A 14,298-nucleotide genomic window follows, 5' to 3' on the forward strand; every position below is an offset into this window, starting at 1 on the left:
CTTGCTTGCAGTTATCTTTCTAAAAGCAGATACCAAATAAAGAAAAACATTCATCATTTAAGTAAGAGAATAAGCCAGTCCCTTGAAAACTCAGTGATGGATTCAGGATGCCTGAAGTTGAATAGAGAAGCAAGCAAGACTGGAAGCCATTATGATAACTTTTAATATCAACAGAGATCAGAATGACTATAATAACTAGATTATTTCTCAGTCTATTGTTCACAAATTTCTGCTATTAAAAATTCTAAGAATCACTGTGCAGTTGAGTATGCAATGGATTTTTTAAATACACAATTTTATAGAGCACAGTTCTGGGCCACTCTTTTTTAAGTGATTCTGGGAACTATGGTGAAAAAGAATAAGATATGGACTGGGTGGTAGCACACCTGGTTGAGCACACGTTATAGTTTGCAAGGACATAGGTTCAAACCCCGGTCTCCACCTGCAAGAGGAAAGCTTCACAAGTGATAAAGCAGGGTTGCAGATGTCTATCTCTCCCTTTTTTCTATCACCCCCATCCCTCTCAATTTCTGGCTGTCTCTATCCAATAAATAAATAAATAAATATATTTTTAAAAAATTAAAAAAGAATAAGATAACTACATTAGGAAACACTATTACATATATATTATATATACTAAGGGACCAAATACACCCAACCAAAAAGATCTGTGTATACCTATGTTCATAGCAGCACAATTTGTAATAGCCAAAACCTAGAAGCAACCCAGGTGTCCAACAACAGATGAGTGGCTGAGCAAGTTGTGGTTTATATACACAATATAACACTACTCAGCTATTAAAAATGGTGATTTCATCATTTTCAACCATCTTGGATGGAGCTTCAAGAAATCATACTGAGTGAAATAAGTCAGAAGCAGAAGGATGAATATGAGATGATCTCACTCACAGGCAGAAGGTGAAAAACAAGATCAGAAGAGAAAACACTAACCAGAACTTAGAATGAAGATGGTGTACTGCACTAAAGTAAAAGACTTTGGGGTGGGTGTGTGAGGGAGGGTTCAGAACCTGGAACAGGATGGCAGAGGACCTAGTAGGGGTTGTATTGTCATGTGAAAAACTGGGAAATGGTATGCATGTACAAACTATTGTATTTACTGCTAAATGTAACACATTAATTCCCCTAATAAAAAATTGAAAAATACAGGGGGCCAGGAGGTGACCGACCCAGCTAAGCACACATAGCATAAGCAAGAACCTAGATTCGAATCCCCATTCCCCACTTGTAGGAGGGAGCTTCATAAGCAGTGAAAAAAGTACTGCAGGTGTGTCTCTCCTTCTTTAACTCCTTCCCCAACCCCTTACTTTCTCAAAAAATAAGTAAATAAAAGAAAGAAGAAAGAAAAAAAATACTATTATAAAGTACTGATTTGTATATAGTATTCTGAGACCAAGATAGTTAAATGTATATAAAAAATGTAGGCAGGAAGACAGGCTGGTATCTTTTTACTTTAAAAAGGAAAAAATGGCTCATTTTCCCAAGGGTAGGCTCGTAGCTAGCTACATTTTTCAAATACTATAAAGTCAATTACTTCTAGTCCAAATTGTCTCTAAAAGAGCAGTGGTGGAAATATTGCAGATGATCAAAATTGAACAGTTGGACAAGATCAGGGACTCAGATCTTGTCAGTCATTATCAAGAACTGGACAGACTGACTTTGAGACATAAAATTTCCACTACATCACATATTTGAATTCCTATATTCACTGTTCCTTGTACTTGGCTGGACTCTTTTTCAAATCCACCTTGCTTCATTTTCTAACTAAAATTTTTAGAGTCAATCACCCATCATTTTATTCATACTTTATGAGTATCCCCAGTACCCTGAGTCACTATTATTCCCCCCACCTAAGCTTCTAATTTCTAGTAAATCAATAAGAGAATCTTTGAAATGACTTACTCGAAGGGTAATCTGCTTTGCCATGTGTACAGTCCAGGTCCAGCCACCAGAACATTGAAGGAAGCATCACTAATGTGGCACTCTTCCACTCTCTCTGCCTCTATCTAAAATAATAATAACAAGGGCCAGATGGTAGTGCACTGGATTAAGTTCATGTGCAAGGACATGGGTTCGAGCCCGCATTCGCCACCTGAAGGAAGTATGCTCCCCATGCAGTGAACCAGGTCTGCATGTGTCTCTCCTTCTCTCCTTCCCTTCTCAATTTCTCTATGTCCTACCCAACCAAAAAAAAAATAATAAAAAGGAAAAAATGGCTGCTGGGAGCAGTAGTGGATTCATAGTACCGTAACTGAACCCCAGCAATAACCCTAGTGGCAGAAAAATAATAATGAGAAATTATATATATATATATGCATATATATATATAGTCTAGTGAATACATAAAGCATTTTTTTTCCTCAAATACTTACAAAATCCTTGTGAATATATTCAATCCAGAAATATACGATTTTCCTGCACACTGAAAATTTATTTAAATATTTTTGTCTTTTTTTAACTGTTCTCTATGACTGGTAATTGAGAAAAGTATATTTTCATTTCTCCTAGGCCCAGAGGACCAAGTTCATTTAATATCAGTGGCTAATAACTAATACTAATAATATATAAGCAAATATATACATATACACTTATATGTGAATCTACAAAAGGCTTTGTGTTAAACTCCCATAATGATTAAAACTAAGGGATATACCTCCAGGCTTTGTGTTATAAATATGGCCACATAATTAGGAACTATCATGCTTACTAACTTGTGATTCTTTTTGGGGGGGCAGATTCAGCTCAACCTTATAATATTTAATTGATACTCTGCAGGAAGTGGGGATGCCAACATTTATAAATGAACAACATATACCAGGAAAAGACAGCTGAGATTTTTCTAACTCAAGGAAGAAGCAGAATGTTGGCTGACACTAAGAAGATTATACTTAGTTTTTCAATATAGCAAGTAAATGAATATTGCAGATAAACACACTATCAACTTTATTTTTTACAATACTGATAGTGTGGCTTTAATCATGACCTTGAAATGACTTCACCATACACACAAAGTTTTTTTGAAATAGCATAGCACCAAAAAAAAAAAAAAGGTAAAACAATAATTGAGATGTTTATACTAGACTTGGAAACTGTTTCATCTATATATTTTGTTATTTAAACATTGTAGCATAATGAAGTTATTATTAATATCCACAGTTTTGACATAAAAAGCTAAAGTTTTGTGCAAATTCCAAACTACCTGACATCTGGACTGATTTCTCATGCCCCCTCTACAAATGAACACATGGAATTTTTTTTCCCCACCAATGAATTTATAGTCACGACATTGGATATGCACAGATCATTATCATATCAAGTATTAAAAATAGTATTGGACAAGTGACAGACAGTAATTGAATTCATAAGGTAATAAGAAAAGTATAATGCACAGCAAGTTCTAGCCTTCTCTATAGGAAGTCAGTCATTGACAAGTATTTAGTACATACATTGATCTTAGATATTCCTTCTCACAGATATTAAAGAACTTTCTGTTGTGGGAAGAAATTTTGATTCAAGATTCATAGGAACAGAATTCCCAACAGTTTTGCAGTATTTGCCTTAATTATATTTGATGTTAATCAATGGAAACAGTACCACCTTGCCATGTTTCACCTGACAGTGTCCAGAGAATTCAGGCATGGGATGTCAACCCTTCAGTTCAATTACTCTAGTGAGACCTTTCCTAGCTCATAGGATTCCTTAATTCCATTTCAGGTGGTGCACTTCCTAACAAAGCCACAGGACCTAGATATAGACCAAGGCCCATGAGATAGCACACATGTGCATATGTATCCATAAATTATAGGAAATATATACCTTAAAGTAAAAGTGCACGTTTGCAGTGACTCATTAAGTGCAGCAAGTAGAAAGACCTAAAAAAAAAAAAAAAACCATAGAGTACTCAGTCAAATAGTTTCCACTTAGACCTAGATACCTCCTTACGTCCCTCAATCACTCTAAACCTAATCTTGTCTGACAAAGTAAGGATTAGAAAAGCTCAATAAGGGCAAGAGACCAGAATACTTTAATGATGGTTCTCTTGGTCACTACCATGCCACCCCAACATCAGGGGCCCTAAGCAGGGAATCCTGGGATTCCCACCTAGATATAATGGACCTACACCTCTAACAGATCCTTCCCTCCACCATCACTGGTCATCTCCATCAGGAACAACATCATAAACCTTCTTATGGGCCTCTACAGGACCTTGTCCTCAGTGTAGAACAGCAGGGGTAGAAATTGCCCCACTCTGAAAGGGGAGACTGGGTAAACATATTCTGCCATTCCAGGAAGACAGGTCCTGAAATGAGTGCAGCTTAGAATGTTCCTAGTTATGAGCACAGAATGCGAGCTCAGGAATGTAGAAATTAAACATGTTCCTGTGCTGAATATGAGCCCCAGATCAAATTGATGAGGTTTACAGTTAATGGTATTTATATGTTTTTCACATATTTGGTAGCTACTCTTCCCTGATCCTTTATCCAAATTCTAGTCACATGTCCAATTCTGACACCCTCTCCCCAGACCATACCTTTAGCCCACTTGCATATTAGCTGTCAAGCTCAGGCAAAAATTAGTAAAGTCTTGGGCCCCTTGGAATACACCTAAAATAGATGTCTTAGCTTTTTCCAAAATGGACACCCCCAAATCTCATCTGCTATACTCTTACCTTTAGGTTTCTGATTATTAAACAATTTGTTCTGCTTTATATTTTAGTGCTTTTCAGCCACCAAGTTGCAGATGCTACCATGATACCAATATGACTTCCTGGGCAGATGACCTCACCAATCTGTCCTAGAACCCCACATTTCCAGAGCTTTGCCCCACTAGTGAAAAAGAGAGACAGGTTGGGAGTATGGATTGACCTGCCAATATCCATGTCCAGCAGAGAAGCAATTACAGAAGTCAAGCCTCCCACCTTCTGCACCCCATAAAGATCTTTCATCCATACTTCCTGAAGGATAAACAACAGAAAAGCTTCCAATGGAGGGGATGGGATGCAGAACTCTGGTGGTGGGAATTGTGTTCAATTGTAACCCTCTTACCCAACAGACTTGTCAATCATTATTAAATCAATTTTAAAAAAACCCTTACCTTTAAAATGAAAAAATTAAGGGGCCAGGCAGTGGTACCTAAGCACTCACATTACAGTGTGCAAGGACCCAGGTTCAAACCCCTGGTCCCCACCTGCATGAGGGAAGCTTCACAAGCAGTGAAGCAGGGTTGTAGATGTCTCTGTATCTCCTACCCCCTCTCAACTTCTCTGTTTTTATCCAATAATAATAAATAAAAGTATTAAAAATAAAAGGAAAAAAATAAATAAAAAGGAAAAAAAAATAAATAAAAAGGAAAAAAGATACGCCTCTTGGTCTTTATACTAGTCACTCTTCTGAATGTACTACTATTTTTCTTCTTTTTAAATTTTTCTCCTTTGTTTTTCATTTTTTTCTTCTATTTGAAAAAATAGAAATAAATTGAGAGAAGAGAGAGAGAGATTAAGAGATACTTGAAGACCCTGGCTTGAACCGAAGTCTTTGTGCATTTGTGTACTCAGCCAAATAAGCGTCCACCCAGCCCCAGTTATTCATTTTCAGTCATCGAGAACTTCCAACACAAGAAATATTGTGACAGCTATGGACATCTAAACTTTGATAAGGGGGCCTAAAGGATTAAATGGAAAAAGGAGGCTCTCTTCAATAAATGGTGCTGGGAAACCTGGGTTGTAACATGCAGAAGAATGAAATGGAACCACTTTATCTCGCCAGAAACAAAAATCAACTCCAAATGGAACAAAGACCTAGATGTCAGACCAAAAACAATCAAATACTTAGAGGAAAACATTGGTAAAACACTTTCCCACCTACACCTCAAGGACATCTTTGATGAATCAAACCCAATTGCAAGGAAGACTAAAGCAGAAACAAACCAATGGGACTACATCAAATTGAAAAGCTTCTGCACAGCCAAAGAAACTATTAAACAAACAGAGAGACCTCTCACAGAATGGGAGAAGATCTTCACATGCCATATATCAGACAAGAAACTAATCACCAAAATATATAAAGAGCTCAGCAAACTTAGCACCAAAAAAGCAAATGACCCCATCCAAATATGGGCAGAGGATATGAACAAAACATTCACTACAGAGGAGATCCAAAAGGCTAACAAACATATGAAAAACTGCTCCAGGTCACTGATTGTCAGAGAAATGCAAATTAAGACAACACTAAGATACCACCTCACTCCTGTAAGAATGGCATACATCAAAAAGGACAGCAGCAACAAATGCTGGAGAGGCTGTGGGGACAGAGAAACCCTTTTACATTGCTGGTGGGAATGTAAATTGGTCCAGCCTCTGTGGAGAGCAGTCTGGAAAATTCTCAGAAGGCTAGACATGGACCTTCCATATGATCCAGTAATTCCTCTCCTGGGGTTATACCCCAAGGACTCCATAACACCCAACCAAAAAGAGGTGTGTACTCCTATGTTCATAACAGCACAATTCATAATAGCTAAAACCTGGAAGCAACCCAGGTGCCCAACAACAGATGAGTGGCTGAGAAAGCTGTGGTATATATACACAATGGAATACTATGCAGCTATCAAGAACAATGAACCCACTTTCTCTGACCCATCTTGGACAGAGCTACAAGGAATTATGTTAAGTGAGCTAAGTCAGAAAGATAAAGATGAGTATGGGATGATCCCACTCATCAACAGAAGTTGACTAAGAAGATCTGAAAGGGAAACTAAAAGCAGGACCTGACCAAATTGTAAGTAGGGCACCAAAGTAAAAACCCTGTAGTGAGGGGTAGACATGCAGCTAGCTTCCTGGGCCAGTGCGGGGTGGTAGTGGGTGGGAGGGATGGGTCACAGTCTTTTGGTGGTGGGAATGGTGTTTATGTACACTCCTAGCAAAATGTAGACATATAAATCACTAGTTAATTAATATGAGAGGGGGAAAATCAATTGTATGTCTCAAAGTTTTAAAACACAAACTGAATCTTTTTAATATATAGGCTGTGTATTTGATATGCGGACTCTCTCAAAAGCCTAGACCAAGTAGATTAGAAGCATCCAATAGCACAGCTATATACAAGATACTGGGTACTGTACAGCAAACCCTAACAAAAGGACTTTTCAAAGTTAACCCAATAACCAAATAATGTGATGATAACATTAACTATCGATTATCTTTTTGAACCCTAAGACAGCAGGAACCTCACATCTCCACTATAGAGCCTCTACTTCCCCCAGTCCTAGAACCCTTGGATAGGGCCCACTTTCCCGTATGCCTCTCCCAATCCATATCAAATAATATTGCATCCGCCGATCACAACCTAACCAACACAACGATTGCCACCTCAACATGCTTCACCTCAGACTGTGTCCAGAGACTTCACGTGTGGAATGACAACCCTTCAGCTTCAATTACTCGGGTGAGACCTTTCCTTTCATAGTATACTCTAATTCTATCTCAGGTGGTTCACTTTCTAACGAAGTCCCAAAACCTAGATATACACCAGTTTCTGTGAGAGAGAGCATATGTTCACACATATCCATAAACTACTGCAAAATATATACCTGAAAGCAGAAGTACACTAGAGTTTGCACTGAGTACCTCCCTAACACTTCCTCTCCACCATTCCAAGCTTTGGGTCCATGATTGCTCAACAATTTGTTTGGCTTCGTATGTTAACTCTCTTTTCAGTCACCAGGTTCCAGATGCCATCAGGATGCTGGCCAGGCTTCCCTGGATTGAAGACCCCACCAATGTGTCCTGGAGCTCAGCTTCCCCAGAGACCCACCCTACTAGGGAAAGAGAGAGGCAGACTGGGAGTATGGACTGACCAATAATGTCCATGTCCAGCGGGGAAGCAATTACAGAAGCCAGACCTTCTAGCTTCTGCAACCCTCAATGACCCTGGGTCCATTCTCCCAGAGGGATAGAGAATGGGAAAGCTATCAGGGGAGGGGGTGGGATATGGAGATTGGGTGGTGGGAATTGTGTGGAGTTGTACCCCTCCTACCCTATGGTTTTGTTAATTAATCCTTTCTTAAATAAAAAAAAAATTTTTTTTAAAGAAATACTGTGAACATGCAAATTTGGATAAAGTATTTTCTCTGTCCTCAGGGGCTTTGCAGTCTAACTGAAGAGAGGAGGTAATTAAGGCTGTAAACAAGTACAAATAAGATAGTATGAAATGTCTTCCATAATTATGCTACCAACAATTTTTGAATTTTGCACAATAGTCTTTATGTTATATGATTTAATGCTAATATAATGTGCATAATAGCAACTAAATATCTCATTTAAAATCTTTCAGATGATGTTTTATGATTTAAACCTGAAACTTACATTGCTATAATACAATGTTACATCTATAAAATATACATAAAAATTAAAATAAATCTTCACAAGAATTTTCTTCTCAATTAAAAAAAAAATGGTACCGGGTTCATGGCCTAGTACAGTCCATACAGCACACACACTACCATGCTCAAGGACTGGAGTTCAATCCCCCAGTCCTCATCTGCAGGAGAAAAGCTTCACAAACTACAACACAGGGTTGCAGGTATTTCTTTTCACCTCTCTACCTCCCCCTTCCCTCTCATTTTCTCTCTTTCTCTATCAAAATTTAAAAATTAGGAAAGAAGATTAAAATTTAGGGGCTGGATGTGGCGCACCTGGTTGAATGTACATGTTACAGAGCACAAGGGACCAGGTTCAAGCCCTTGGTCCCCACGTGCAGGGGAAAAGCTTCATAAGTGGTGAAGCAGGGCTGCAGGTGTCTCTGTCTCTTTCCCTCTCTATCACCCCCTTCCCTCTCAATTTCTGGCTGTCTCTATTCAATAAACAAAGATTTTAAAAAAAAAACTTAAAAAAATAAAATTTAAATTTAAAAAGAAATAACTCAGGAAAATGCATCCCTGAATATGATAAGGTTATCATTACTTGTTTTAAAAAATATTGATCTCTATAAGAGTAATAAACTGTTAAAGGGGTCTATAGGAGAGAGAAAATAATCTTTTAGCTAAACTGAAAAAAAAGTGAGTAAAATTTTCTCAAGCAACAATGAGAAACTACAGCATAAAGAGAGAGCATGGAAAAACAAAAAGTCTATTTTGTCACACTCAGCATGTTAATAATTATCAGTCTAAAAGGGGAAGACACAAACAGGACAACTTAGAAAATATGACTGTCAGGGTGGAAAGATAGCTCACTTGAATATTACCAAGGTTCAAGCATGGATCCCTCTGAACTGGGGGAAATTTCAGGGCAGTGACGCTTTTCTTCCTTCTCTGCCTTTGTTTCTTACTTCCTATCTGAAAAAGTCCAGTCCATCACAGTAAAGCCCTGCTGCCAAAAAAAAAAAAGAAAGAAAGAAAAGAAAAGAAAGAAAAGAAAATCTATAAGCATGACATCTGACATCTGTGTTCCTTTAAGAAGAAAGATCACACCTAATAGAGTCAAGTCACATTCAGTGAGTGGTAGATTGTATGAATGTGAGGACTATTTCAGAGGTCACTAGCAAACACGCACCTCATAGTTTGAATTCTGATGTTTTGATTCAAGAGCATTTGGCTATTTTCTCAGGGTGCTAGAATTGAGACTCACGTATTCCTACTCCTTTCTGAAACTAAGACAAGAAGCTGACATGATCTCAAGGCTAGAATATTAATGAGTTTAAATTCCTTTCTCTGAAAGAACATTTCAAGCTTCCCAGGAACATTTGATATTCATAATTGTTCTACTAATTTTTTTAAGATTTAAAAAAATATTTATTTATTTATTCCCTTTTGTTGCCCTTGTTGTTTTATTGTAGTAGTTGTTATTGTTGTCATTGTTGTTGGATAGGATAGACAGAAATGGAGAGAGGAGGGGGAAGACAGAGAGGGGGAGAGAAAGACACCTGAAGACTTGCTTCACCACTTGTAAAGCTAGAACCTGGATCCTTAAGCTGGTCCTTGTGCTTTGTGCCACCTGCACTTAACCTGCTGTGCTACAGCCCGACTCCCTATTCTACTAATTTTTAACAGCTTGGTTCATATAAAAGAATTTAAATATACAATTCAATAACTTCTAGCTTTTACCGCCATCAATAATTTAAAAATAGTTTTGTTCTATCAATAAGAAACCTCATGCTTGTTTTAGACAGTCCTATTCCTACTCTACCTCCAGGCCATTTTAATCTAGTATGCATCACTATAAATGTACCTGTAAATACCACTATAAATGCAGCTTTTCTTGAATAAACTGAATTATATGACATCTAGTTTTGGTTGTCTAGCTTCTTCCACTCAATTTTTTATGCTGTACTGGACATTCATTTTTATTGTTCAAAATATTCCATGGCATGGATATATCTTTTGCTTTTATATTTGTACTTCAATTGATGGACATTTGATCTGTTTCCATTCTCTAAATAATGTGAAAAACGCTGCTAATAAATATTCACACTCAAGTCTGTATGGAAGCTTTCTGTCTTCATTTCTCTGGGGCACATTTCTAGGTGAAATCGCTGAGTCATACTGTATATTCATGTTTAAAAATTTTATTTATTTATTTAAGAAAGGAGACATTAACAAAATCATAGGATGGGGAGGTACAACTCCACACAATTCCCCCCACCCATTCTCCATATCCCATCCCCTCCCCAATAGCTTTCCCATTCTCTATCCCTCTGGGAGCATGGACCCAGGGTCCTTGTGGGTTGCAGAGGGTGGAAGGTCTGGCTTCTGTAATTGCTTCCCTGCTGAACATGAGCATTGACTGGTCGATCCATACTCCCAGTCTGCCTCTCTCTTTCCCTAATAGGGTGAGTCTCTGGGGAAGCTGAGCTCCATGAAACATTGGTGGGGTCTTCAGTCCAGGGAAGCCTGGCCGGCATCCTGATGGCATCTGGAACCTGGTGGCTGAAAAGAGAGTTAACATACAAAGCCAAACAAATTGTTGAAGAATCACGGACCCAAAGGTTGGAATAGTGGAGATGAAGTGTTGGGGGGTACTCACTGCAAACTCTAGTGTACTACTGCTTTCAGGTATATATTTGCCCTAGTTTATGGATACCTGTGAACATATGCTCTATCTCCTGGAACCTGGTGTATATCTAGGTTTTGGGACTTTGTTAGGAAGTGAACCACCTGGGATGGAATTAGAGAATACTATGAAAGGAAAGGTCTCACCGGAGTCATGAAGCTGAAGGGTTGTCATTCCACACCTGAAGTCTCTGGAAACAGTCTGAAGTGAAGCATGCTGGGGTGGCACTCGTTGTGTTGATTAGGTTGCGATCAGCAGATGCAATATTATTTGATAAGAATTGGGAGAAGCATAAGGGAAAGTGGGCCCTACCCTTGGGTCCCAGGACTGGGGGAAGTTTAGGCTCTATAGTGGAAATGTGAGGTTCCTGCTGTCTTAGGGTTCAAGAAGACAATGGATAGTTATTTTTATCATCACATTATTTGCTAATTGGGTTAACTTTGAAAAGTCCCTGTTAGATATACAATCAATTTTCCCCCTCTCATATTAATTAAATAGTGATTTACATGACTACAATTTAATAGGTGTGTACATAAACACCATTCAGAACCTGCTAAACTGTTTTTGCAAAGTGACTGCACCACTGTTTCATCTAACTTAAAATTTTCTGAGTTTAAGATATGTAGTATCACTATGCTATGAACAAGCTTAGATTTACTAATCCAAATGAATTCTAAACTTCCAATGGATCTTGCCTACTTAGGTTATCCCATCTTTCCATCATGTTTATTTTAGATATATCATTAAGTTGATATAATTTGGTAAAATTAAATGCTAGTCCCTTAATATTATTAAAAGTAAAATAGAAGAATGAAAAAAATTATCTATTTTTTAGATTTTCAAGACAACATCAGAAACATTTATAGAATTACATTGACTGAAAAAAATATCAAAGTGATGAAGAGATGAAAGTTAGTAAGCATGGTCATGTAATGTAAAGGTCCTTCAATAAGTCATCTCTACAAAGTGACAGAAGGGAGTCCTCATATTAATCCTCTCTAAAGTGGTCTGACATTTTTGTGAAAAAAAAAAATATATATATATATATATATATATCATGCGAGATTGCTGTCTGCCTAGCCCAGGAAAGAAAAGGGAAAAGAAACCAAGTGCTCATAGATCAACATATCTCTTCTCCTTGAGTGAGTTCTGCATTGCCAACATCAAAAGAGGCAAGACATAATGTCTGTAAGAAAGAGTGCTTAATACTAGGAATGAAGCATTCAGCCTTACACAAGGAGGAGAAAATGCTTAATGTCACTGTTTGGAGAATATGTATACATTTTCCCCCAATAGAAGAACAAGTTCTCCTCCTTGTGGAATTTCCTAGAATTGCATCTTTATCTAATAGGTGTTGAAAGAGACACAGGACTTAAGTGTTGCTAATTAGTTTTCATTTACATTTGAAACCACTGTGACTTGAAAACAATAGGTTTTCATAGATGTCTTTCTTTTTTGATTTTTTTAAAAGATTTTATTTATTTATAAGAAAGACAGGAGGAGAGAGAAAGAACCAGACATCACTCTGGCACATGTACTGCCAGGGATTGAACTCTGGACCCCATGCTTGAGAGTCCAAAGCTTTACCACTGTGCCACCTCCCAGACCACAATAGATGTCTTTATTAAGATAAATATGCTCTTTCCTCTGCTAAGAGTTTATATCAGATAAGGTTGTTGAATTCTGTCAAGGTATTTTCTGAATGGTCATTTTACTAGTTTAAGAATCATAGAATCATGGAACCTAGTAAGATTTATGACTAGCTAATAAAAGCAAAACAAACAAACAAACAAATAATCAATGACTGACACCAAAAGTGAACTAATAAATATTCTACTAAAGAGGTTTCTGTTACAGTAAAGTAAAATGAAACCAATACAGTTAATACACTGTAATTTTGTAATCTCACATGTTAAGACTGGGAGTATAACAGAGGCAGTTGAAGATCTTTTCTGAGGCAATATCTAGTTTTTGTTTAATGAATAATAGTACAATTAGATGTTAAGATGGGAAACTTTCAGTCACAACTTTTGCTATGATTAGAAATGGCAGAGAAACTAAACTAAAGGTGCAGTGTTTGTAGGAGGTTCTATCAAAAATTATTTTTGCCCCACACCTACGGACATCTAATCTTTGATAAGAGGGTTCAAAGTATTAAATGGAGGAAAGAGGCTCTCTTCAATAAATGGTGCAGGGAAAACTGGGTCGAAACATGCATAAGAATGAAACTGAAACACCTTATCTCATCAGAAACAAAAATCAACTCCAGATGGATCAAGCACATGTATGTTAGACAAGAAACTATCAAACACTTAGAGGAAAACATAGGTGGAACACTATCCCACCTAAACCTTAAGGACATCTATGATGATACAACCCAACTGCAAGGAAGACTAAAGCAAAAACAAATCAATGGGACTACATCAAATTGAAAAGCTTCTGCACAGCCAAAGAAACTATCACACAAACAAGGAGACCCCTCACGAATGGGAGAAGATCTTCACATGCCATACATCAGACAAGAGACTAATCACCAAAATATACAAAGAGCTCAGCAAAATTAGCAACAAAAAAGCAAATGATCCCATCCAAAAATGGGCAGAGAATATGAACAGAATATTCACTACAGAAGAGATCCAAAAGGCACATGAAAAATTGCTCCAGGTTGCTGATTGTCAGAGAAATGCAAATAAAGACAACACTGAGATACCACCTCACTCCTGTAAGAATGGCATACATCAAAATGGATAGCAACAACAAATGCTGGAGAGACTGTGGGGACAGAGGAACCCTTCTGCACTGCTGGTGGGAATGTAAATTGGTCCAGCCTCTGTGGAGAGCAGTCTGGAGAACTCTCACAAGGCTAGACATGGACCTCCAATATTACCCAGTAATTCCTCTCATGGGGATATACCCCAAGGATTGCATAATGCCCAATCAAAAAGATATTTGTACATCTATGTTCATAGCAGCACAATTCATAATAGCTAAAATCTGGAAGGAACCCAGGTGCCCAACAACAGAAGAGTGGCTGAGAAAGCTGTGGTATATATACACAATGGAATACTATGCAGCTATCAAAAACAATGAACCCACTTTCTCTGACCCATCCTGGATGGAGCTAGAAGAAATTGTGTTAAGTGAGGTAAGTCAGAAAGATAAAGATGAGTATGGAATGATCCCACTCATGAACAGAAGTTGAGAAAGGGGAGTCGGGCAGTAGCGCAGTAGGTTAAGAG

Source organism: Erinaceus europaeus, chromosome 2, assembly GCF_950295315.1.
Source record: "Erinaceus europaeus chromosome 2, mEriEur2.1, whole genome shotgun sequence".
NCBI classification, from domain to species: Eukaryota; Metazoa; Chordata; class Mammalia; order Eulipotyphla; family Erinaceidae; genus Erinaceus; species Erinaceus europaeus.